Below are 13,354 nucleotides of genomic sequence, written 5' to 3'. Positions count from 1 at the left end.
AAGTAGCCCAGTTAGGTAACTATTTGAAATGTTGGGACCCACTAGAGTGAGTCCTAAAATATGGTGATTGAATGGCCAAAAGATCGGATTTATATAAACTAAGTCTAAGATGCCATATCTTGAATATTCCCCTTTCTCCAAGGTATGCAATCTCTGAGTTGGTATATATAAGTTTGGTGGGTGTGGAGGGCTTGCCCCCTCACCCCATCCCTGCAAAAAGAAGTTTTAAGGAGAAGAGTGATTTTCAAGATTCACTATTCAGAAGTGAGTTATGCTATTTATATAATGATATTATTTAAGAAAGTATAATCTCTGTGTTTTTGGTCTTTTTTTCTGCTTTTCGGCATTCGGTATTTTGAGTGCCAGACATTTCAATATGGAGCCTGACTGAAACTCTATTGATGACTGGCATTTTTTATAATTCATTTTAAGATTCTAAAACTATCTTACAGAGATCCAGACTGCCACACCACATAGTGTACTCTGAGTAAAAGATGAAAGCACTAAACAAAATTATTCAATGTGATTATTTGTATATGTATGTTTGGATTTTGATATTATTACAGAGCCTGCTTGTTTTCATTGCTTTCTCTGGACTTTACAGACAAAGCAGTTTTAAATGCCAGGCAGTGCCTTGAAATTAACAAAAGAGGAGGATTTGGAAATCTATTCTATTAGGTGAAATAACCACATTTTTGATACGTTAGAAAATGGTTCATAGCTGTCAATGCATTACAGATTTTTTCAAGTGGAGTTAGTGTAGGCTGACAGTGTGTTTCATATAAGTCAAAAGGAAGAAAATCACAAAGAAAAACATAATTGTAAAATTGACAGCCAAATCAGCTTTCTTGGGACCTTATCCTACTCTTTCTTCAAGTTTAGAAATGTCCATCTGGAGGCTTTCTTAATCTCTAGCTTTTTCTCAACTATCTGTCTCACTGCAACTAAGAGTCGGTCATGATGGATCCTAAACTGAATATGAACTGCTAATCTCCCATCTCACTTTCTACTGCTCTGTGTACTTGTTTATCACCATCTCTAGGACTTTCACACAGTGTGACATGAGTTTGATACCTTTATACTTCCCATAGTTGTGCATGTTACCTTTGTTCTTGCAACTGAACATGTGATGTGTACAAACACATCATGTGCTCAACATCAAATATTTTTTTGCAAACAAGAAGTTCTCTGTATATTCCATGTTGGAGGTTTCACTCTATCACCCGTTACTTTTTTATTTACTTTGTGGTTGCTGCAACTCAGAGAATAAACAGAATTTGAAAAAAATCAGTAAAGTTTGAGGAGGGTTGTAGAAGAAGTCATAAAAACACTGAAGGAGACTGGACTAACCTCTTGATGATAAATAAAAGGATTAGAGTAACTTGGAAGTAAAATGGGGAAGTCAAGAATAAAGAAAAGTGAACTATAACACAAGTGGGCAGCCACAGTGGTGCAGTAGTTAGCATTGTCGCCTCACAGCAAGAGGTTCTCTGGTTTGATCCTCAGCTGGGGTGCCTTCTGTGTGGAGTCTGCATGTCCTCCCTGTAGTTGTGTGGGTTTCCTCCAGGTGCTCCGGTTTCCTCCCACATCCCAAAGACATTCTGTAGGTGGATTGGACACTCTAAATAGGCCCTAGGTGTGAGTGAGTGTGTGTGTGTGCCTTCCGTGGAAGGTTGGGCGCCAGGCTGACAACTCGACACCATAAAACTCTACTGCCAATCATGAGCAGACAGATGATCTGCTGTGGCGATCCCTAACCAAGAAAAGCCAGAAGAAGAAGAAAGTGTAACACAAGTGAAAGAGAAGCAGCAGATGATGTAGGTTATATTAGAGACTCTCTCACTAATAGCTCATCAGTTATTTTTAACCATTTCATGCATTCATTTAATTGTGCAGAAGTTCTTTGGAACAGCTCTTTGATTGAAAAGTACCAAATCAGAGTCTGAGAGATCTGTATACTCCTATATGTACATTAAAAGGCACAATTTGGAACTTTTGTCATCAAACTTTATTTACCAGTATGTCTGGTTTGCATCTAGTGCTGAAATGAGCTTACTAGTTTTTGTTAAGAAACATTTCTTCAGTCTAAGGAACAGGTAAATACCCTCTTTCACTCTCCTTACTCAGAGTTTGCATATCAGTACAGATATGAATCTTCTAGTTTGTTACAGCAGTAACTATACTGGTTATTATTCTGCTAGTTTTGTTTCTTAATGTTACCTGAATTTAACAATTACATCAATGTCCACTTGGTGCTACTCATGAGAGTTACCAGTACTTTTCTGGAAGCATGTATCTTTGGCATTATGCCAAGTTTTATTACCACATGACATTCCTTCAGCTGTCTTCCTTTGCTTGTACATAAATCACCATAGTTTCAATAGTTATTGCTATTATGGCTCTGCACAGTATCTGAGACATCCTTCAACTGTGGGATTCAGCTATTTACATGCATTCTTTGTCAGCTGTGATTTTATAATTTCCATCTTTCCAAAACTTAACCTAGAATATTATGAAAACCAACTTCTTTAGGTGCTACAATTTGAAACAGGATCTTGTTTTTACAGTTATGTGCCAGCAGTATTTGACCAAGGCTTAATTTGCTCTCTTGAATACATTAATAACATAGGCAAGATTTTTTTCACTGCACCACAGCCCTGACACTTCACCAATATCTTCAGATAAAATATTGTACTCCGCATCTGTGTATAGTTTAAATTCAATATTTTTAAGTAATTATTAGCACTTCTTTCTAACAATCAGACTAGCATTCTTATATCACTGTTTTTGCTAAATTTTAGATGTGGAGCTTTTCTCCGTGGACCTCTGCTGAAATCAAATCTCAGTAAATAAAGTAATATAAGTAAATGTCACTGTTTCAAAGCTTTTTACTTTACTAGTACCTACACATATATTATCTTCATATTTCTGTTCAATGCACAAACCGTTTTGAAGCCATTTATTTTCACTTTTAGCCATATTTGAAGACTGGTTCCTTATAGAACAGACTACAAAATTTTATTAAAAGCAAGACCATACCTCCTTCCTTACTTACATCCACAATTAGTACACAAGTCTTGAATTTCACTGCAAATTTTCTGTGCATTACCTGGCTTTCTTGTATGTCTCCTCATGACTACAATGCATTTCTTCTTATTTGACTGACTATGTGGTTCTATGAATCACTACCTTGATTTATGACAAGAGCATGCCATATGCTTTGCAGTTTGCCTATGGATACCAGCCTTAATCTAGTGGCTAACAACAGCCATGGTAATATCACTTCCAATCTGTATCTACATAGCTAAAGTCATCCTTTATAATGCTGATAGACACAATGCTTAACTTGCACTTGCAACAGATATATTTAAGAAATCCAGCTGAATATCCTACATTCAAAGGTGTGTATCAATTGCCAGGCAGATAGGGAAAGCACCACATAAACAAAGTCAGAAAAACTAACCAGATATCATAGTATAAACGTAATTATGCAGCAACACATTTTTAGAAGTAAGCATCTTTCTGGAGCATAAAATAAATACTATATTCTTAATTCCTTCATGTCATACACAACAGTACTATCAAATTAGCAACTGCATACGATCAATAAATGAAGCATGAAGTAAAACTATGTCTTATTATGCAACTGACAAGAATGGCACTTTGCAACGACAACACAGATGAACTATATTACCAGTATATAAAGGATGTGCACACCTCCAGACTGGTTGCCCAACATAACGCATCTGAGATACTTCAGGTGCAGCTAACATTGGGTAAGACAGAGATTCAGATTGTAGCCTGCTATAGGTCCCCAACCATGTCCCAAGACTCGCACTCCATGTTCCTAAACACCCTGGAGAATATTGGATCCAACCTATCACTCTTATACTGGACAAATTCAACTACCCCTCCATTAACTGGAAAAACTACTCATGTACCAATACACTTGCCCAACGTTTCCTAGAATTCATTAATTCTAATGCCTTGGACCAGCTCATTCCTACCCCCACCAGAGGTAGCAACATCCTTGACCTGGTCATTACTAACATGTGCGACCGTTGCTCTACACCAGTAGTCAGGTCCTCCCTGGTTAGATTTAGCCACAAACTAATCACATTGGAAATCCACCCCCCCCCCCCCCGCAAAGGTAACCACCATGAAAAACTTCTCCAAAGCTAACTTTGGGCTCCTAAAAACAGAGGTGGCTAACTTCAAGGCACCCATGCAAATGGAGAATAGTTGCATGACCGCTGAATCATACACCAGTGCACTGTACAAACACGTTCACAAATTTATGGATCTTGCCATACCCAATAGAACCAAGACGCTCTCCTCAAAAAAAAGGAAGCAAATCTGGTTGTCCCCTACCATAAACAAACCCTACACCAGAAGGAGGAAACTGATGCGGAATAAAGTGAAGTTCCAAGACTGGAAAAACTCCCTTATCGGCCTCAGCAAAAGGTTGAGATCCATCACCAAATCCTCTACAGCTAGCTATGAAAACAGAATTGCAGCAGATAGTAAAGACAACCACAAGGCCTTCTATAGTTATGTAAAGAATCTCCATGGCAATATCCAGATTTTCTCTGAGCTCCTGCACAATGGTACCTCCTATACTGAGCCAACAGATATCACCAGTATACTGGCCGACAGATTCAGTGCCAACTTTACCCCTCTCTCCCCCTAAAGGACCAGTCACAATACCAGTAGATTGCCATGCACCCAGTATTACTACTGGACAGGTTAAAACAGCACTGTCCAAGGCCAAGAATACAGCTTCTATGGGACCTGACAATATCCCTGGCTGTGTTCCACATGAACTATAGAGTGAACTGGTACCTCACCTGTGTGCCCTGTTCAGTCACAGGTTCACCTCAGGCCTTGTCCCTACCAAAGGGCGCACTGCTATAGTCATCCCTCTCCACAAAGGAAAAGTGACTACAGACCCTGGGAACTATCGCTCCATTAGCCTGACGAGTCTGATATGGAAAGCCATGGAATGCATCATCATGGACCTAATAAACAAGGATATAGTGAATCTCCAAACTCTGGATCCCACACAGTTTGGTTTTGTGAAGGGTACATCATGCCTGCTCAACTTGTTCAACTTCTTTGAGTCAGTCACCAGAGATGTAGATGAAGGCAAGGTGGTTCATACAGCCTACCTTGAACAGGTCAAGGCCTTTGATACCATTCCCCACTCAGGAATCATAGAAAAACTCACTAAGCTAGGCATCAACCCCTATATCACTAGGTGGGTTGCAAACTGGCTCACAGGTAGAACCCAGAGTGTGAAAGTAGCTGACTCCAAGTCAGACTGCCAACCAGTCACGAGTGGAGTCCTACAGGATTCGGTCTTGGGTCCTCTCCTGTTTGGTATATACCTCTCTGAAGTTCAGGCCAATACAAGAGGATTCTGGCTGACAATGTTTGCAGACGATTGCAAGTTGGGAGCTATTATTAACTCCCCAAGTGATGCTGACATCCTACAGAAAGGCCTCAATGAGACCAATGACTGGTGTCAGAACCATGGCCTTAAGCTCAATGCCAAAAAATGTGTCATCATCCCCTCTGGGAAAAACCCGGTTCCCATGAATTACCACATCAATGGTATTCCACTGAATACAGAAGGCATTATAAGAGATCTGGGAACACAGGTTGACAGCAACCTCTCTTTTGACCACCACATAGCCACTGTGATCAGAAAGTCCTTCTATGTGGCACATCTCATTACTAAGGGTTTTGCATCCAGGAAGAAACAGGTCATTGTCTCCCTCTACTCTTCCCTCATTAGGCCAATCATTGAGTACAATGCCCTATTTGTCATGTACCTCACTAAACACCTGCAACAACTGGAGAGGCCGCAAATGTACCTCACAAAGAGGATCCTAGGCCTTAAACATTTGTCCTAGATGGACAGACTCAAAAAACTGCAACTATTCTTTGCCTCATATTGCCTACTTAGAGGCGATCTCTGCTTGACTTGCAAAGCCATGTCTGACCCAGCTCTGTTAGAAATGCTACATCTAAAGAAATCCCAATCCCTCCACATCACATGATCCAGAGACCTCAAACTCATTACCATAATCAACAGAACATGCTGGAGGGACAGGTTCATAACCCAGAGACTCCATGCTATGGAATAGACTTCCCATACATGTCAAGAAGAGCACCTCACTGGCCCTCTTCAAGAGAAATCTTGATGAGTGGATGGGTATTGAAAATTCACCTCAGGGATCACTCCATTGGTTCTACTCGACAGAGGCACTGGGAACTAAGGTCTGGTGGCACAATGCCAGGTTAATCCTATGGGCTAGACTTGTAAAGGCTGCAGGGCCATTAGCCTAGTACACACTTATGAACCTATATTATCCTACATTTGTAATGGTCATTTTTTCATGTCTGTCCTTCAGAAACCTAATGCAAGTTACACTTTTCTTCATGCTTAGCTATACACACTAACAGATGAGTGTAATTTTTCAACCAGTTCCCTTGAGGTTCTCAATGTTTGCACACATTCATCAGCTATTTAATGTGAAAGCAGAGGCAAATAGTGACATATGTTATTATACAGTGCAATTCTGTGTGTCTTGACAGTGCCGCTGGTGATTAACCACTAGAAGCCACTAGGGACACCTCCGGTCACCTGCATACAGTTCCTATAACCTGACAGAAATGCAGGCCTTGGCCCAGAAGGTGAGCTGGCAGGAATGCAGTGGCATTATGGGGACTACTGGAACACCACATCCACAGCTGTGGCTTACACTGTTGAAAATATAAACAAGAAGAGAAATAAAAAAATACATGAACTAAAAATATAAGAGGTTCAGTGACAAAAAGAGACAAAGAGAGAGAGTATTACTATCATGAGAGTATCTAATGATCAGACTCACAGATAACTATAGGCAGACTAATCAACCCTATATAGAACTATAGGAAGGCAAAACAACTGATGGGTATGCCATGTTGCTGTGGGCTATAATGCTGAATTGGTTTAGAATATCTTATGTCTCTGTGGGAAGATGTGTATACAGGGGTGCACTAGCAGTGGACCACTTGGGTGAAGGGGGTAACATTTATGTCAGAATAGTGCTGTTGGGCATAAAAGCCAGAGTGTGTGTGTGTGTGTGTGTGTGTGTGTGTGTGTGTGTGTGTGTGTGTGTGTGTGTGTGTGTGTGTGTGTGTGTGTGTGTGTGTGTGTATGTGCACGTGCTATTGTGGGTATGTTATGTGATTGTAATGTAAAAAACAATAAGGATACTAGCTGTATAAAGTAGTGGTAATCACTCATGTATCAGAGTACACACAACCTGTTCCTACTGCTACACTGTATACAACAGACACCAGTAACTCTGTAACTGAACTGATGTTCTTACATCAGTTACCTTCTGTTTATTTTATTTTCTTTCAGTTCCCTTAAGCAAAACTTGTATCCCTGGCCACCCAAGCATTCTGAGCATCTGGCTCTGCATTGCCCATGCTACAATGTGGGAAGATAGCAGCCTTTCTGTAGTGTATGTAACTTGAATGTTTTAGGAGCATACCTGGCTCTTGCTATCCTGTTTTTCTCTCTCATTAATTTGGTGGCACTCAGCTAAGGGCATCCCACTTAGAATTTAGGTCCTTGTAGCTTCCCTGCTAGGTCCTTCCCATATATTTTTCCATTCTGTAGCGTTTAGTTTCCAACATAATTAAACCCCGAGGCATTGGCTCACTCCCATATTCAAGGATGTTCGACAGCAAATCCCCTCCTCTACATAACTAGCTGTAGGCTGTAAGTGTAGAAACTAGTTTTTGAGAAGAATAACAGAGCTAAAAAATAAATAGAATTTTGTGCAGAATTAAAAAGTTGTAGTTTCAAATTAAGAGTTGTGTGGATAACTGACCTGGACAATACATACTTTCTCTGACCCGATATATTGGTTTTAGTAGGCATCTTCTACCTCCTGGGTCAGCCCCACTTCATTCGCCCTTGCTGTGCTTGGGCTCACTCTACTCCCCTGCCCTGCCCTCAATTCCCACCCACCCCCACTACCTCGAGATTTATACTTATACACTCCTCCCACATACCCTGCACCAATCACATAACAGCCCAACCAATGTCAACTACCAATCCTCTTACACTGCAACCTACTCACTTCTCCCACTTATTACCACACACACTCCATTACATTCAATCATCATGTATATATTCAACCTCATTACTCTCTCACTACTAGCTATAACTTATCACCTCACCTCCTATCACATCACTCTTCCTACTACCATTACTATCCCATCACAATGTACATCCACTTACTCCACTAACACCAAACACTATAGCCTACACATACCCTCAAGCAGTCACCACTATAGCACAATCCCTCTACCTCCTGGTACACTTACTAAAACAACTAGTAAGTCACATGCCATGCACAAGTACATAGCCATTCTTATTAAACTAGCAAAACTCTTACACCATATCAGGCACCTATTAAAATTAGCTGGAGAAATACACCATAACCTGGACCCAAACCCTGATATGAATTTCCCTTCCTCCCTACCCCTATCTACCAACCCACCTTTACTCCCCAGACCAAAAAATTGCCTACTTAGCTTAACTTAAACATACGTAGCATTAATAATAAAATACATCTACTACATACTCTGTTATACACCTATTTCCCAGATCTATTATCCCTAACCGAAACATGGTTAAAACCTACTACACCCAACAGCGATTTTCTTCCCCAGGCTATAATGTAATACGTAATGATAGACTATGCAAAAAAGGGGGTGGTATAGCATTACTTTACAAAAAAAACCTAAAGATTACCATTATCAACCCTCCTATACTCTCCTTAATGTCTTCTGAACTTCTGCTAGCCAAACTTGAACTTACTGATAAAAAAAATCTTTGAGTATTATTACAGGGTATATACCACCAGGAAATAATATCCCCACCCTAGAAGCCCTTTTACATTGGGTCAATCAAAACCTACACCAAGAAACAATTATCCTTGGTGACTTAAATATAGACTGGCATACATGCTCTAGTACCAACCCCACCAGCTTTATAAATCTTTATAATTTGTCCCAAGTTATTAAGTGTAGTACAAGGCTAGGTAATAATAACATCAAAGAAAGCCTCCTAGACTGGATACTGATAAACAATACCAACACATCCTACCAAGCAGGTGTCCTACCAGACAACCTCAGTGACCACCAACCCACCTTCCTACTAAAACTCAAATCCCACACCAACTCCGAGCCACCAATTTGCACCATTAGAAACAAACAAAACATTGATATAAATAAATTCAAACTTGAACTACAATACCAAAGGTGGAACCTACTAAAACACTCCCACTAGACAAAGCTGTTGATCTATTCAACATTACCTACCTAAAAATTTTAAATGCCCATGCACCTCCACATACAAGAAAACTAAAAATTAATATAGCCCCCTGGATCACCAGTACCACCAGGAGCATGATAACGCAAAGAAATAGAGGCTGGCATCACTGGAGAGCCACAAAAACCATAGCAACCACAGAACAATTCCAAAAAACTCAGAAACAAAACAAAAAAATATATATTTTTTATTTTTATTTATTTGCAGTTGGTTAACCAGGATAGTCCATTGGGCCAATAAGAACCCATTTTCAATGGAGACCTGAGGAGAAAAGCTCCAATACAAAGGTTACAAAAAGATTACAGAAGTTTACAATTTAAATCATTTGCAGGTTCAAAGACAAAACAAAGATTAAGCAGTTACAATAACATTTTAGGTTACATTTTGTAGAAGACAAAGATTAAGCAGGTACAGTAAACTTTTTGGGTTACATTTTGTAGAAAACAAAACAAAGCATTGCTTTAGTAAATATACAGTTTCTTGAAATGGAATAGTAGGATTTGAGAATTCTAAGAGGTTATTTACAGTTGGCTTAGTATTTGGTGTCTGGAATATATGAGATAGTTGCCTATAGGAAGTGGAGAATAGGCTATGAGGGGTGGGAGCGGGAGCTCAATTCTACTGGACAAAAATAATTATTTCCTAAATTTGCAAAATAGACACCAAGACAACCCCCAAAAACTCTGGGCAGGGTTAAATAAATTACTGCACCCTAGCAAATCTATTACCCCAACACCAACCACTGTAAGTGACAGCATTGACATTCCAGAAGCATTTAATGAATTTTTCATAGAAACCATTTCAAAACTAGTTCATCAACAACCCACATCTACTACCAGCAACTCCAAACTTGCTAGCAGTATCAAAACCACCTTCCAATTCCAACCTATTCCCACTAATTATGTAAAAAAAGCTATTAGCTAAATTCAAACCAACTACCCAAGCTGCAGACAGCATTCCTGACGAATACCTTCAAATGGCTGCTAATGAGATAGCCTACCCAATATCAATTCTTCTCAACAGATCAATAACAGAAAGAAAAATGCCAACAATCTGGAAGACAGCATATGTCACCCCACTACATAAAGGTGGCACCTGCACGGACCTTAGCAGCTATTGTCCTATTGCCATATTATCCCCACTAGCTAAAATATTGGAAAAATGTATTCACCATCAACTTATGCAATACCTACTTAAAAAACAACTTCTCACTCCTACCCAACATGGGTTTAGACCAGCCCATAGTACAACAACTGCCCTCTTCTCCTTCACTAACTTCATCAACCAAAACAGGAATTTAGGCAAACTAACATCAGCCATATTTTTAGGCCTATCAAAAGCCTTCAACATGGTAAACCATCCCAAAATTCTTGAGTCCCTCTCAGACCTTGGACTATCCAATCACTCACTAGCCTGGTTTCAGAATTACCTACTAGGCAGACAGCAAGCAGTCAGATGGGATAACAAACTATCTTCCCTGCTTCCTATTACAACTGGAGTCCCACAAGGGTCAGTTTTAGGCCCTCTACTATTCTCCATCTTCATTAATGATCTCAACAGCATCACTCAAGGTGCAGCTGTCATACAATATGCTGACGACTCGACACTAGTCTGTTCAGCCACCAACCCTCTGACACTCCTCTCCATCACCCAGCAAGTCTTCAAAACCACTGAAGCTTGGTTTTTCAGTAAAAATCTGTTACTGAACCCCCAAAGGAGCAAATTATTAATTTTCAAACCAACCAAATCCAATTTAGGGACAGAGACTTTCAATATTATGTCTAGTGATGGTACCATTATATCCCCAGACTCCCACACAAAACTACTAGGAGTGACCATTGACAACAAACTGAAGTATGACCTTCACATAAATCAAAATATCAAAAATATACACAAAAAACTTGGCTGTTTGTACAAACGTAAAACATACCTAACTCAACAGACTAAATTACCATGGCTCAAACTCTGCTCCTATCCACACTTCTATATGCTGCTCCCATCTTCACCAACCTATTCAAAACTGAAATCACAAAACTAGATACCTGTTACAATCAAATTGCCAGATTTTCCACAAATGCTCCTTACCGTTCCCACCATTGCCACTCACTACTTCAACTAAATTGGCTTGAACTTCCAAATCTCATTACCTTCCATCAAGTAGTCTTCGCTTAGAAACTCCTACTATATCCTGAGAAAATACCAGCACTATCTAATTTGCTTAAATTACAAGAAACCCCCCAGACAACTATGCTCTAGTGACAAAACATTAATCAAAATAACCAAATCCAACAACTCAGCAGGTGATTCCCTATTTCCTAACTACATAGGTAAAATCTGGAACTCACTGCCCCCGGCTATTACCTCAGCAAAATCAAGCATTAAATTTAAACAACTACTAAAAGAACACCTTATTATCAAAAGACAATGCCCGTGCCTTCCCCCAGGTTGACCCTCTATACCTGTTTCCTCAGCTCAGCTCAGCAAATGTTCTATCAACCTCCTCATAGTAACTAACTTCATCTACTAGCAGTCTTACTATGCTAACTTCTTCTACTAGCAGTCTTACTATGTTCTAAACAACCTTCTTCTGCTCTTTGTACTCCCTATTTCTAACGCCACCATTCTCAAAATTCAGTTCTTGGTAAATTATGCATATTTTTGTTTATAATATTACTGGTCAAGTAAATATTACTGTGCATACAACTAACATGTCCTTCTGCTACATTTATATGCTAAAATGTTTTTTTTTTTTCTCTGTAAGCTAAAATGTTTTTTTGTATTTGTTCTTTGCATCTGTTAAATGACTTAGTTGTATATAACAAACTGTGGAACTTTTCTCCCCAGGCCTCCACTGAAAATAGACATGCATCCAGTCGGATTCTCCTGGTCAACAAATGTAAAATAAATAAAATTAAATAAAAAAATGTGGGACAGTGACAAAGTCAGGCTATATGGACATGGGCAATGTTACTAAGTATGGTCCATCAAGCATGTGGTGCCACTGCAGATCAGCAAAGGCAGTACAACAGTGATGATAACTAAGCAGCTGTCAACATACAGTAGACAATAACTGTAGCATAAGACAACATGTACAATGGAACATGCTAATTATAACTGGTATTTGTATGCCAGCTGCAAATGGCATATGCATGGGCAACTGGTGGGCTGGAGTTTATACCATGCATGCCATAGGACCTCCTGCTATAGGGCAATGTCCACAGCATGGTACTGGATCAATGGCATGTCATGTGAAACACTGTGTGATACTAGGCCCGATGCACTGGCATGCTGAGCCTGGCACAGAGTGTGAGGATCTTGTGTGCATGTAGTCTAACATGCCAGCATACATGCACAGCTTGTGTCAGGTTGTATATAGCAGTGTTACATATAGGTATTACAGTTACCTGTACAGAATTGTACCATTTGCTAATACCAAACTACTGTGATATATTGAACTTGTGTATATATGATAACAGTATGTATACTCACCCCTGTGCCTGGAAAGATGATCCATCCTCCTCTGATACTGGTGCTTTTTCTCTGTAATCTGCTCCCAAGCTGAAAACCAAGCAGAAGCCAAAGGAGCTCCAATTACAGAAAAGACCCAAGAGAACAGATTACAGTGGTTCAGACACATGTGCAGAAAAGCAGAAGACAATCTGGTGATGAAGATTTGGGACAGACAGGAATAAGGTAAGAGGAACAAGGACATCCATCAAAGAAGTGAATGGATTGGGTGAAAGAAGACCTGCGACAGTCTAGCATGAATGTTGAAGTCAGGAGTGTGACACTGAATCGAGAGAGATGTCAACAGATAACACGATGCCCTGACCCCATGTAGAAAATGGGAAAAAAGGGGCTGATGATGATGATGATGATAATCATTGTGAGAATACATTAATGTTAGTAGACTGTCTTTTAAATGGAAACAGGATAAGTAATCTAGTGGGTGATGTA

At 39.7% G+C, this 13,354-nt stretch overlaps 1 protein-coding gene across 1 annotated transcript in view; it reads right to left on the bottom strand.

Annotated features, from left to right (window-relative positions):
- The window catches only part of LOC122797854 (vomeronasal type-2 receptor 26-like), a 47,811-nt gene that overhangs the window by 18,563 nt on the left and 15,894 nt on the right, over positions 1 to 13,354 (bottom strand). The gene's annotated exons all lie outside the window — the stretch shown is intronic.

Source organism: Protopterus annectens, chromosome 3.part1 (assembly GCF_019279795.1).
Source record: "Protopterus annectens isolate FY-2018-M chromosome 3.part1, PAN1.0, whole genome shotgun sequence".
Taxonomy (NCBI): Eukaryota; Metazoa; Chordata; order Ceratodontiformes; family Protopteridae; genus Protopterus; species Protopterus annectens.
Note: the sequence above shows the minus strand (reverse complement) of the source record. Positions and strands in the feature narration are given on the sequence as shown.